We start from the raw sequence: 15,451 nt of genomic DNA, 5'->3' as shown, positions 1-15,451 counted from the left end.
TACCCAAAGCAATCCACAGATTCAGTGAAATCCCTATCAAACTACCAATGGCATTTTCCACAGAACTAAAACAAAAAATTTCACAATTTGTATGGAAGCACAAAAGACCCTGAATAGCCAAAGCAATCCTGAGAAAGAAAAACGGAGCTGGAGGAATCAAGCTCCCAGACTTCAGACTATTCTACAAAGCTATAGTAATCAAGACAGCATGGTACTGGCACAAAAACAGAAATATAGATCAATGGAACAGGATAGAAAGCCCAGAGAGAAACCCACACACATATGGTCACCTTATTTTTGATAAAGGAGGTAAGAACATACAATGGAGAAAAGACAGTCTCTTCAATAAGTGGTGCTGGGAGAACTGGACAGCTACATGTAAAATAATGAAATTAGAACAGTCCCTAACACCATACACAAAAATAAACTCAAACTGGATTAAAGACCTAAATGTAAGGCCAGACCGTGTAAAACTCTTAGAGGAAAACAGGCAGAACACTCTATGACATAAATCACAGCAAGATCCTTTTTGACCCACCTCCTAGAGAAATGGAAATAAAAACAAAAATACACAAATGGGACCTAATGAAACTTAAAAGCTTTTGCACAGCAAAGGAAACCATATACAAGATGAAAAGACAACCCTCAGAATGGGAGAAAATACTTGCAAATGAAGCAACTGACAAAAGATCAATGTCCAAAATATACAAGCTGCTCATGCAGCTCAGTATCCAAAAAAAAAACAACCCAACCCAAAAATGGGCAGAAGATATAAATAGACATTTCTCCAAAGAAGATATACAAATTGGCAACAAACACATGAAAGGATGCTCTACATCACTAATCATTAGAGAAATGCAAATCTAAATTATTAGAGCTGACTACTTCAGGTTCTCCTCATTTAATTAAAACTCTTTGTCTGTCTCTTCTATTTGTTGAGCAAATAAATAAGCAGATATATTTACCTAAACTATCAGGTTTGATTTCCTGAATTTGCTTGATTCTAAGATGTATGATATAAATGCATAGTTAATTCACATGCTTTAGGGCTTCCCTGGTGGCGTAGTGGTTGAGAGTTAGCCTGCCGATGCAGGGGACACAGATTCGTACCCCAGTCCGGGAGGATCCCACGTGCTGCAGAGTGGCTGGGCCTGTGAGCCATGGCCGCTGAGCCTGCTCGTCCGGAGCCTGTGCTCCGCAACGGGAGAGGCCACAACAGTGAGTGGCCTGCTTACTGCAAAAAAAACCCAAAAAAACAAAAAACACATGTTTTAAAATTATATTTACATATTAGTTCCAGGAATAACCCTGAATTCATAAAAGATAAAATATTGAAAAATGCTCGAGGACACCAATAATATATAATAGTACAATGTTTGGTTTGTCTTTTTGTATGTAAATTTTAGAAGTGTTCTTTTAAAATATGTACCTTAAAACCATTCAGGTAAAAGCAATTTTTCCATGTGAACAACAACAAAGAGATAATTAGGAAATGGTCATTTACCTTGTGAGACTTTATGATTTATATTATTCTAATCTATATCAATATAGTAATCTACATCTTTAAATAAAATGAGTATTAGTGTTAATGAATAGAGAAAAAGAGTAAAATTATTTTTTTTAAAAACCATGCCTGCACATTCCATGTTCTCTGGCTTATAGTAATCCATGCTTAATATTTTTCTTGAGTTTTTAAATATTTTCTTTATTTTTATTTTTTATTGAGGTATAATGGACATGCAACATTATATTATATAACATGTTAGTTTCAGGTATACAACATAATGATTCAATTTCATGAAATATTTTTGATATCTGTCATAGTATAACTTGGAAGGACCTCTTCCATGCATTAGCATAATTGTATATATTAAAATTTTCTACTTTGGACAAAACATTATCATCGAAAGGAAGAAAAATTTAAGCTGAATTTTTAATAATATTTATTACAAATTTCTTTTCCACAATATGGAAAACTTATACATTATATGCATTCCATTTCATAAAATGCTCTGTAAAATAATTGGCCTACATCATTTAATTATCATTGTGTAGAAAGAAATCCAATGTCCTGTAGCTTAAAATCAACTACTGTTTATTATAAGTTGAATTTCCCATGGCTTGCCATGGCTTGGCTAATCTAGTTTGGGCCCAGTTTATGTTGAGTTTGCTCAGGTATCAGTGGTTGACTGGATCTGAAATTTGGTCAGGGCTCTATTCTCAACTGGGCTTTCCTGGGACATCTCAGCTGATAATTCTCTGCTTTAGTTGTCATTCATCCCTTTTTAAGGACCATCAGACTTACCACGTTCTTATCATGTTGACATCAGAAGCCCAAGAGCTAGTGAGTCTTCATCTTGCAAATGCTTTTCAAGACACTGCTGATGTCAGGTCATATTGACATAAGCAAGTCACAAACTAAGCCCAGGCACAGAGAATTAAACTTACCCACAGTGGGAAAGCATTGAGAACTTACACAGAAAAATGCACAGATAGAAGTGTTGAGGAAATTGGGCCATTAATGAAATCTAAGCAAAGTCTGTAAACAGTGTCAAATTAGTCTTACAAGTTATTTTTGTCCTTTCTCATCTCCATCTGCTTTTTATTTCAATATCATATGTATACTTTTTCTTTCTATACATATTACCAAAAATATATTTAAGTATAAATAATTCACAAAAATTCACATTATATTTCCCACAGAATGAATTCCATTTTAATAGTTTAAAGTGTTTATATAAATGTATGAAAGTGAATGTTCAGAAATCAGCTAATGAGTTATGAAGGGTTTGGGAATTACTGTAGTCTTATTAGCCATTCTTCATTCCCTTTTGTTGTAAACAAATTATTATTTGTAAACAGCTATGAATAATATCTTGAAGTCAAGTTTTTTTGGTCCTATTTATTAAGCAAATAATAGACATTATTTTAATTATTATAACTGTTTTTGTAACAGTGACAAAATGTATACAAAACAAATAAATATTTTGGTACTATATACCTTTTAATAATTTGTAAGTCAAAGGAAAATATTAGTTTAAAAAAGTTAATCTGGAAATTTATCTATATGGCACAACAAATTGAATCATAAACAAATCTCTAAGACTGCCCATCTTTGATATAATATATTGCATATCAAGTGACTAAAACTTTGAATAATTATTACTCTCTAATTAGCATATTATTAATATTTCTAGATGTTAGATTTACATGGTTGAATAATGTATTTTTCCATTTTTAGTAGATTATGTGTCATTTTTATAAAGTTCTTTTCCCAACAAAAACAAAATACAATAGATTTATGCTACTTCATACTATTTACTAGATGTCTCTGAGGCATAGTTTAGAGATGCACTGTGTGCAATAGATGTATAAATGATTTGTTTACATTACTCTATATAAATTATTTGTTTGCTTAATGTCTTGGAAATGATTTGATATATTACGGTTGCTGATCCTGTTGTCATTGGAGTACTACAATAAACAAGATCTGTGTCTAATTTGGTCTTCTTTTAGCTTATCTGAACGAAATAAAGGTGCTTTTATCTCCATTATATTTTATATTAATGATACTTTTATCAATTTCATATTAATGTATCACATTTATGTTTCCATTTCCCCTTATTAAATATTATTTCAAAAATTATGAAATATTTCAAACAAGAGAAAGTAGAGCATAATATAAAATATATCTATGCATATTCTACCAAAACATAGTATAAGTTATAGCATTTTGCCACATTTGCATCTGACATATTATTTGAAAAATGTAAAGCATTATAAATGGTGTGATGCTTTCTTTGACCTCTCAATCATCCTTCATTGAGGCAATATCCTGATCTCAATGCCTGTACCGTGGATTAATATTATATCTTTACTACATATTAATATAATTATATACAATATATAATATTTTCTGCTTTAATATACAAGTATAAAATCATCTATACATGTTATTTTTGTAACTTATTGGTTTTACTCATAATTTTGTGTTCCAGGTTAACCTATGTTTATAAATTTTTTTAAAGTTCATTTTATGAATAACCCATTTATTTATTTCATTTCCCAGTTCACATGAGCCATAATATTTTTTACACAGCACATATCTAGAATGAATTTGTTGAGTCTTATGACTTAAGATTATTCATATTTAACAGCTGTACTAGTTACCAATCACTGTGTTAAACATTTCTCCAAAACATAGCTACTTAAAGGAATAAATATTTACTTTTTTTCACAGTTTCTGTGGGTGAGGAATCCAGGCATGCCTGAGCTGCCTTAGATATCTCACAAAGCTATAGTCCTCTCAAAGTACAACTGAGGGTGGATTTGCTTTCACACTCACCCATGTAGTTGTTGGCAGGATCCAATACATCACATGTTAAACTAAGAGCCCAGATTCCTCACTGGCTATTGATGGAAATCCAGCCTCAATCCTCTCCACAGATCATTTCACAATAAGGCAGCTGACTTCATCAAACAGAGCAAGAGAGAGATCCTAACCTCTGTAATCTAATCTCAGAAGTGACAGCCTATCAACTTTTGCCACAGTCCACATGTTAGAAGCAAGCAACTAAGTCAGCACATACTCAGGTAAAAGAGATTACACAATGGAATGAATACCAAGGGATGAGCTCATTGGTAACTATTTCAGAAGCTAATTACTGCTTGGGCTATTAGCAAAGTACTTTCAAAGTGATTGATCCAAATTTTTAAATTATTGAGATATAATCAGCATATAACATTCTGTAAGTTTAGGTGTGCAACATGTTGATTTGGTACATTTATATATTTCAATTACCAACACAACATAAGCTAACACTTCTTTCATAACACATAATTATCATCTATTTTTTGCAGTGGGAATTATTAAGGTCTAGTCTCTCAAATTTGAAGATTATAATACAGTATTCTCAACTATAATCACTGCTCTTCATGAGATATCTGGAACTTATTTATATATTAATTACAAGTTTGTACCCTTACACATTTTTCCAGCTCCCAGCTCCTGGTAACCACCATTCTATTCTCTGTTTTTATAGGTTCAGCTTTTTTATATTCCACTTATAAATATCATACAGTATTTGTCTTCCCCTGTCGACCTTATTTATCTTATTTAATGCCCTCAATGTCTATCCATGCTGTAGCAAATGGCACTATTTCCCTCTTTCTCATGTCTCTCTCTGTCTCTCCCCTCCCACCCTCCCTCCCTTTCTCTCTCTCTATAGATAGATAGATAGATAGATAGATCATATCTTCATTATCCATTCATCCATTGACAGACACTTAGGATGCGTCCATATCTCGACTATTGTGAAAAATATAGCAGTGAACATGGGAGTGTAGATATCTCTTATAGATCCTGATTTCATTCCATCAGATATAGAACCACAAGTGGAATTGCTGGATCCTATAGTAGTTCTATTTTTCATTTTTTTGAGTAACTTTTCACACTGTTTTTTATAGTGGTGGAACCAATTTATATTCCCACCAGTGGTGCACAAGCATTCTATTTTCTCCACATCCTTGCCAACACTTCTTATTTCTTCTTTCTTTGATGACAACCATTCTAACAGGTGTGAATAATATCTCATTGTAGTTTTAATTTGAATTTCCCTGATAATTAGTAATATTAAGAATCTTTTCCTATACCTGGTGATTATTTGGATGTTTTCTTTGGAAAAATTTCTATTCAATTCCTCTGTCCATTTTTAATTAGATTTTTTTTCTTTTTTTTGCTATTTAGTTGTATGAGTTCTATTTTTTATATCAATCCCTTATCCAATAAATAGTTTGCAAATATTTTCTCCCATTCTATTGGTGGCCTTTTCATTTTGATGATTGTCTTTTGCTGTGCAGAGGCTTTTAAGTTTGATGTAGTCCCTCTTATTTACTTTTGCTTCTGTTGTTTGTGATTTTGGTGTTATATTCAAAAAATTATTGCCCAGATCAAAGTCAAGGAGCTTCTTCTCTATGTTTTTTAGGAGTATAGTACCAGGTCTGTCTCATGTTTAACTCTCTCATCCATGTTGAGTTAATTTTTGTGAGTGGTGTAAGATAGGGGTCAAATATTATTATTATTATTATTATTATTATTTGCATCTGATTATCCAGGCTTCATCACATCATTTGCTAAAGAATCTATCTTTTACCCATTGAGTGTTCTTGGCTCTCATCAAACATTAGTTGATTATATATGCAGCAGTTTATTTCTGGACTCTAAATTTTGTTCCACTGATCTATATTATTGCTATTATGTCAGTACCATACTATTTTGATTACTACAGCTTTACAATATGGTTTGAAACCAGGATGTGTGATGTCTCCTGTTTTGTTCTTTTTTCTAATGATTGCTTTGTCTATTCAGAGTCTTTTGTAGAATTTATTTCGATTTCCATGAAGAATTCCTTTGGAATTTTGAAAGGGATTGCATTGAATCTATAGGTGACCTTTATTAGCATGGATATTTTAACAATATTAGTTCTGGTCCAGAGAGATATCTTTCCATTTGTTTGAATCTACTTCAATTTCTTTCATCAAAATCTTGTAGTTTTCATTGTACAGATCTTTCACATCCTTGGATAAATTTATCTCTAAGTATTTTATTGTTTTTTATGCTATCATGAATGGATAGTTTTCTTCATTTCTTTTTCAAATGTTTTGTTGTTATTGTGTAGAAATGCAACTGTATATTGACTTTTTTCCCTGCATCTTTACTGAATTCATTGATTAGTTTCAACATTTTTTGGTTCAGTCTTTAGAACTTCCTATATATAAGATCATCAGTGAATAACAACAATTTTACTTCTTCTTTTTTCAGTTTGGATACCTTTTATTTCTTTTCCTTGCCTAATTGCTCTAGTTAGGACTTCCATTACTATGAATGAGTGGTGACACTAGACACCCTTGTCTTCTTTCTGATCTTAGAGGAAAAGCTTTCAGTCTTTCACTGTAGGATATGATGACAGTTGTGGGTTTGTTGCATATGGCCTTTATTATGTTGAAGTTTGTTCCTTATATACCAAATTTGTTGGGGATTTTTATCATGAGAAAATGTTCTATTGTGTCAAATGCCTCTTCTGCATCTATTGAGAAGATCATATGATTTTCTTTCATTCTATTAATACGGTATGTCACATTTTCTTTCATTCTATTAATACGGTATGTCACATTTATTTCTTTGTGTATATTGAACCAACTTTTCATCCCAGGAATAAACCTCTCTTGGTCATGGTATATGATCCTTTTAATGTACTGATGAATTAGGTTTGCTAATATTTTGTTGAGAATTTTTGCATCTATGTTCATCAGGGATATGATAGGCTATGAAGCAAATCTTATCAAATGCAGGAAAATAGAAATAATACCAAGTATCATTGCCAGCCACAATAGTAAGAAACTAAAAATCAATAAGAGGAAAGCTGGAAAATTTTAAATCATGTTTAAATTAAACAACGTACTCCTGATAAACATATGGGTCAAAGAAGAAACCTTAAAAGAAATAAAAAATACCTCAAAACAAAGGAAAATGGAAATACAGCATACCCAAACCTATGGGATGCTGCAAAAGCAGTTCTGAGAGGGAAGTTTGTAGCGATAAATATATTTATTAAGAAATTAGAAAAGTGTCAAATAAACAACATAACTTTATACCTCCTCAAGGAACTAGAAAAAGAACAAACTAAGCCCAATGGTGGTAAAAGAAGGAAATAACAAAGATCAGAGCAGAAATAAGTGAAATTTGGACCAAAAAAAAATCACTGAAACTAAGAGCTTGTTTCTTGTAAAGATAAAACTGACAAAACTTTAAGTAGAATAACTAAGAAAAAAAAGAGAAAACTGTAATAAATAAAATGAGAAATGAAAGAGAAAACATTACAACTGATAGGACAGAAATGCACAGGATCATAAGAGACTACTATGAACAATTCTACACCAAAAAAATTTGGAAAAGTTAGAAGGAATAGATGAATTTTTAGAAATATACAATCACCCAAGACTGAATCAGGAAGAAACAGAAAATCTGAACAGACCAGTAATGAATAAGGAGATTGAATCACTAATCAAAAACTTCCCAACACAGAAAAGCCCAGGATCAGATGGCTTCACTGGTGAATTCTACCAAACATTTAAAGAAGAATTAATGCCAGTCCATCTCAAGCTGTTCCAAAAAATTAACAAGGAGGAAATACATCCAGACACATTTTATGAGGCCAGCATTATCTCAACATCAAAGCCAGATAAGGACACTACTGGAAAAGAAAACTGTAGACCAATATATGTTATTGCTCCATATTTTAACCTCATTAATACCATATAAAAAATCACCTCTCTTCCATTTCTTGTCAACTCAGCATAGATAGATTTGTAATTTTTAATGAATTATTAAGAATATAAATGTTTATTTTACATACATTGATTATCAGTGTAAGTTATTATTTTATATATTTATTCAACTTTTTCAATCCCTTTTTCTGTGGCTTGTCAGTTTTACTTTTTAGAACTTGGTATATTTGTATTTTTTATCTGCTCAGTTTTTTGATATTATCTGAATACTAATGTTTTTTTTAACTTTTATCAAGATTTAATTGATATCTAAAGAAATGTACATATTTAATGTGTACGATTTAATGAGTTGGGCATTTGCAAACACCCATGATGCCACAGCACAATCAAGTTAATAAACATACTCATCACCTCCAAAAGTTTTCTGTGTCCTTTTTTCTTCTTCTGTTTAGTAGGAATACTTAACATGAGACCTGCCCTCTTAACAACTGCTGAAGTACACAATGCTTTATTGTTAACTATAGACATTATGTTATACAGCAAAAACATAGAATTTATTCATCTACCATAACTGAAACTATATATCCATTGAATAACAACTCATTTCCCTTACCACCCAAGCCCTGGTTACCACTACTGTATTTTATCCTTTTATGAGTTTGATTAGCAAGTGGAATCATGCAGTACTTGTCCATGATAATATCTCATTGTGGTTTTGATTTGAATATCCTTAATGATTAGTGATGTTGAACATCTTTTTATATTTTCATATACCTGTTGGCCATTTGCATGTCTTTGGAGATATGTCTCTTCCAAAATCCTTTGATCAATTGTTTGTTATGTTATAGTAAAGTTAATTAAGCTTTAAATAAAAATGCAGATTTACTAGGCTATGTTAAAACATTTCTTAGGTTCAAATTTAAAATTTACTGTCTAAACTAATACATTTGTTGGATTAAAATGCATACCGTTTCCTGATTGATGTCTTTAAGACTAAACAGATATTTTGCTAGGAGAATGTACTAAATAACAAAATCAATTTTCTCAGTGAATGTTGAAAAAAATATACACAGCTAAGAATTAATATTTAAATAAAGCATTCATCTACCACCCCCCACAATTATTTATAGAGCAAAAGCTGTTTAATCTTCAATTTGCAAATAAGATATTCATTTTAAAAAGAATGCATACCCCTTTTAAGTAAATTGCACTTTAAAAAAAAAATCATCTAGGCTCACTCTAACATGGTGCAATTAACACTTCCTGTCCTGAATCTCAATCACTTGCTAACACTATTTGCAATCCCTGGATCAGTACTTCCTGAACCAGTTGTATTGCCTCTGTGTACATGTTCACAGTGTAATACCATTAATAACATTCTGATCACTTTCACTTCTTTCCATCTCAAACATGCTGGAATTCATAGTATGAACATATTCTATGCTATTTTACATGGGAATCAGAGAGTAAAAAACATCCATCCAAGAAATCAGTAGAAATCTTCTATAATTGTAACTGTCACGCTTTAAAGCTGCACAAATTTATTTCAGGATGGAAAAACACTAAATACACTTGTATGACAAATATCAGGAATTTTGAAGAGGAGAAGGCATTAAATATTATAGACATTTCAACAAATAAAATTTATTTGATTATTCTCTTTAAAAAAGCCAACAATTTGGGCTTCCCTGGTGGCGCAGTGGTTGAGAGTCCGCCTGCTGATGCAGGGGACACGGGTTCGTGCCCTGGTCCGGGAAGATCCCACATGCCGCGGAGCGGCTGTGCCCGTGAGCCATGGCCGCTGAGCCTGCGCGTCCGGAGCCTGTTGCTCCGCAACGGGAGAGGCCACAACAGTGAGAGGCCCACGTACCGCAAAAAAAAAAAAGCCAACAATTTATAAAGGATAACTGAAAACTTTATTGTAAAATATTTCATTTACTTTTAAAATTGTGAATATTTCATATATCAAATGTTAAACATAAAACTTAAATAATTTTTTCTTTTAAAATATTCATAGAAATAATATCTGCTCTTAGTATATCTATCAGTATAGTTCCTAATCCCAAATTCAGTTAAGTATACCACCATAAGGAATCTACCTATGTATCTATCCTTGTATATCTATCCTTATATCTATATATCTGTATGATTTAGACGTTTTGAAGTGATACAATTATTAAATATCAATATTCAAATAAAAGCAATTTTCTAATGTGAATGTGTTTTTTCCTTAAAACACTAAAAATATGGGCTTCCCTGGTGGCGCAGTGGTTGAGAGTCTGCCTGCCGATGCAGGGGACACGGGTTCGTGCCCCGGTCCGGGAGGATCCCACATGCCACGGAGCGGCTGGGCCCGTGAGCCATGGCTACTGAGCCTGCGCTCAATGGAATATTATTCAGCCATAAAAAGAAACGAAATTGAGTTATTTGTAGTGAGGTGGATGGGCGTAGAATCCATCAAACAGAGTAAAGTAAGTTAGAAAGAGAAAAACAAATACTGTATGTTATCACATATATATTAAAACTAAAAAAAAAAAAAAAAAGGTTCTGAAGAACCTACAGGCAGGACAGGAATAAAAACGCATATGTAGAGAATGGATTTGAGGACACGGGGAATTGGAAGGGTAAGCTGGGACGAAGTGAGAGAGTGGCATGGACATATATACACTACCAAATGTAAAATAGATAGCTAGTGGGAAGCATCCACATAGCACAGGGAGATCAGCTCGGTGCTTTGTGACCACCTTGAGGGGTGGGATAGGTAGGGTGGGAGGGAGATGCAAGAGAGAGGGCATATGGGGATGTATGTATACCTATAGCTGATTAACTTTGTTATATAGCAGAAACTAACACGCCATTGTAAAGCAATTATACTCCAATAAAGATGTTAAAAAATAATAATAAATAAATAATATGAGTTAAAGAAAAAGATTTAAAAATGTGTTCTATCATTTCAGACTGAACAATAACCATTCTTGCTATGCCCATTCATTTTAATATAATAATAATGAATAGTGTAAAGCATAAAGAAACCTATTAGGCATCACATGCTTATAATGTGTATGAACTATTTCCAAAAAGCCTTTAAGAATGTTCATTTTGTTAAAATTATCCTCATTTTGTAGATAAAATAACATTTGGCGATATCTTGTATGCCTTGGTCCTATTTCGATTTATTATAAACTAGATCAGGACTGATTTGGCCCATAACAAATAGTGATTGTTTCAGACAGCAATAAATAGTGATTGAGATATTATCAATATCTCTGTATCAATGGTCCTATAGAATACAGTATACCTAGAGTATTACAGAAAGATAAGATTACTTAATTGTATCCATTTATTTTACATTTTTATTTGAATGATTTTTTCTGTATTAGAGGAAATTGAACAATAAAAAATGCATCCTTGTGATAATCTATAATTTGCAAGAAGGGTTTGGACATTTCATAAGTACAGTGCCATTCAAAGAGAATTATATTTGAGAAATTAAATTCAAAGTTTAACAAAGATTGGTATCTGCCACTCATTACAGGGTTAAATATTTTTTCTTTGCAAAAAAAGAGCTCCTTGGAATCCTTCATTCGATTTAAATTATTTAATCAAATAAGACAATGTACAGTGTTAGTCAAATGAGAAAATTCTAGGAAGGTTTTCCCAGTGAGGATGTACCCATGGTCATATTGATAGAGTTAATGAGATTTGGATACTTGGGTATAAAAACCTCTTATTAAGGGGGAAAAATGTGTTACATCTCTGAAAGATTTTGGTATACATTTGACAAAACTAGTGGCTGTAATAGATAAAAAGCCTAATTCTCCATTTTACATTATTGTTTGTTCTGAGTAGTTTGTAGTTTGTAAAATATGTGCATATGTGCATGCACGCACACATGTGCATGCACGTGCGCTCACACCACACACACACACACACACACACACACACACACACACCTACCCAGGGAACACTTTCATATTTAGAGTGATATTACTGAGATCCAATTTGTAATAACAAGCATTATGTAAGTCATGTAGAAAATTAAGTAAATTACTCAAGGTCATAGATATCTAGGTTTAGAACCTAGGTTTCTTTTGTTTGTTTATATAATATTTGTTGTTTGTGTTAGATAAATGCTGTTTACTTGGAGTTCACATTTTCATTTAGATATTTTTCTCCTTTTTGGATATTAAAATATTCACTACATTCGAATATATAAAATTAATATAACAATGAAAATATAACCTGACAAATAAATATTTGTCTCTTTTTAATGTATGATACCAGTGCCTGTCTATGACTGAAAAGATGAAATAAGTAACATATAGCCACAGATATGAAAGGTAATAAAATCATGTAAAATAATATGATGTGCAACTTTGGGCAAATGCATTTTAAAAACTAAGCAAATGGAGCCCTCTGTCAGACGAGTGCAGAGACGCTTCTGGAAGTAGCATCACCATGGCTGCCCAAGTAGAACCCCAAGTTCAGTTCAAACTGGTATTGATTGGGGATGGTGGTACTGGTAAAACTACATTTGTGAGATGTCATCTGACTGGTGAATTTTAGAAGTATGTAGCTACCTTGGGTGTTGAGGTCCATCCCCTTGTGTTCCATACCAGCAGATGACCTGTTAAGTTCAATGTATGGGATAGAGCTGGTCAGGAGAAATTTGGTGGATTGAGAGATGGCTATTATATCCAAGCTCAGTGTGCCATTATAATGTTTGATGTAACATCGAGAGTTACTTACAAGAACGTGCATAACTGGCATAGAGACCTGGCATAGAGATCACATCCCCATCGTGTTGTGTGGCAATAAAGTGGATATTAAGGACAGAAAGGTTAAGGGAAAGTCAATTGTCTTCCACTGAAAGAAGAATCATCTGTACTATGACATTTCTGACAAAAGTAACTACAACTTTGAAAAGCTTCTTCTGGCTTGCTAGAAAACTGATCGGAGACCCTAACTTGGAGTTTGTCGCCATGCCTGCTTTTGCCTTGCCAGAGGTGGTCGTGGACCCAGCGTTGGCAGCGCAGTACAAGCACGATCTAGAGGTTGCTCAGACAACTGCCCACCTGGATGAAGATGATGACCTGTGAGAAAGTGAAGCTGGAGCCCAGCGTCAGAAGTCTAGTTTTATAGGCAACTGACCTGTGATGTCAGTGGTACAGCGTGTTTGCCTCTTTATTATATAGCTAAGCAGAGCATGTGCTTAATCTTTGGGATGCTAAAAGAGATGAATGGGCTTTGGAGTGAATGTGGCAGTTAAAAAAAAAAAAACCTTTATTTTTTTGTACCTGCATATTTATGTATTTTGGAACACAGTTATTTCCTCCTTGAGTTTCAAATATAAGACTGCTACACTCACATCACAATATTCAGTGGTGGAATCTTGTTTGTTACTGTCATTCCCATTTCTTTCCATTTAGAATCAGAATAAAGTTGTATTTCAAATATCTAAAAAAAAAATTAAGCAAATGGATGTTTTTATAGTGAAGCATAAATTAACAAAATTGACAAGGAACAGTTTCGACTTTATTTAAAATGTTCCATAACATAGAAAATATAAAAAATCTTATCCAACCATCTTACCAGGTTATCATAACAGCACAAAAACATTATAAATTTTATTTGAAGAAATGACAAAATATAAATAAAATATTAGAAAATCAAGCCATTCAGTAGTACTTAAATCAAAATGAATCAGGACAAACAGGGTTTATTCCACGAAAGTAGGGTAATCTATCATTAGAAAAATCTATCAGCATTATTTATTATTTTTTCTGTGTCTTAGAAAAATTTTGACTTGTTCAATAAACACTTGGAGAGTTATAAAAGTAAATGAGATATAATCCCAGTTTAGGTTAAAAGTGAAAGATATAAATGTGCATTGGTATAGAGAAAATTAACTAGGTTTTATTTATAAAAGATTAAAGCATTTTGAAATGTAAGGGAAAATCAGAAGTATCAATGTAAACTCAGGACCAAAAAGAAGAAAATGTTATATGTGTTGTCAAAATGTGAATGATGGAAGTTTTATATTTGTCCTCTCAAACTATTTTCTATGAGTCCCGAGATTTTTTAAAATTTAAATATGAGCTCACAGATTTTTATCTCCAACATTATTTCTAAATTAAAAAAAATTACAAACTGTTTCAGAGAAGCTGCTTCCATGCTGTTGCAAGAAATTTCCTTCTGCGATAACATCCTTCCATTAACCATTTTTATTCCTACATCATTAATAATGAGGGGAGAGTTGAGTGTAAGTTAAAAAACTGTTGTGTGGAGGGCTTCCCTGGTGGCGCAGTGGTTGAGAGTCCGCCTGCTGATGCAGGGCACATGGGTTCGTGCCCCGGTCCGGGAAGATCCCACATGCCGTGGAGCGGCTGGGCCCGTGAGCCATGGCCGCTGAGCCTGCGCGTCCGGAGCCTGTGCTCCACAATGGAAGAGGCCACAAGTGTGAGAGGCCCGCGTACCGCAAAGAAAAACAAAAACAGAAAACGGCTGTGTGGATTCATGTCTGATTTACTGAAGGAAGAGAGCCAGAATAGTGGCTAATTGTAACCCTCAACAAAAGGTAGTAAGCTTGGTTATTTCGTAGGCAAGAGTCCCTTCATCTCTCTTTTTGGAAAATTGAAAATGTTTCCCAAGATGCCAATTACTGTTTTGTTAGTACTCTGTTTACATAGCTTCGTATGATTTAGCTGGTGCCATTTTCTCCATAAGCCCTGTGATTGTTAGTGGTGATTTTACAGAATGCAAGATCTTTCAGGAACGTGTGCATTATATTCAAACAGATATGCCTGCACTGAAGATAGTGCCAGAACACTTTGTTCTAGAAAGCAAAAAGGCTTTCAAAAATAGAAGTATCTAAATGTTAAAGGAGTTAATGTTAATAGGAAGCCTATTGACTAGGCAATGGTAATGGACAGCAAGAGAGAATAAAAATTCAAATTATTAGTTTTATATATTATTATTATATAATAGTAACCATTATTGGTTTATATATATATATCTGATTATTCCATAATATTAAGCATTTGTCTGTGTAAAAACTGTGGTTTACTAATTTTTTCCCACTCAAAAATAGAGAAGGATAAATAAAGGGAACTGTGAATAAGCCAAACTATTCTGGTAAAAGCAGGACATACACTAGAAACAGAAA

The 15,451-nt window shown here is 33.0% G+C and overlaps 1 pseudogene; it reads left to right on the top strand.

Moving 5' to 3' along the window:
* Positions 1-12,744: 12,744 nt before the first annotated feature.
* LOC112413737 (GTP-binding nuclear protein Ran-like) lies at positions 12,745-13,385 on the top strand (annotated as a pseudogene).
* The last annotated feature ends 2,066 nt before the right edge of the window (positions 13,386-15,451 follow it).

Source organism: Neophocaena asiaeorientalis, unplaced genomic scaffold (assembly GCF_003031525.2).
Source record: "Neophocaena asiaeorientalis asiaeorientalis breed wild unplaced genomic scaffold, Neophocaena_asiaeorientalis_V1.1 scaffold175, whole genome shotgun sequence".
NCBI classification, from domain to species: Eukaryota; Metazoa; Chordata; class Mammalia; order Artiodactyla; family Phocoenidae; genus Neophocaena; species Neophocaena asiaeorientalis.
This window is presented reverse-complemented; position numbering and strand designations above follow the sequence as displayed.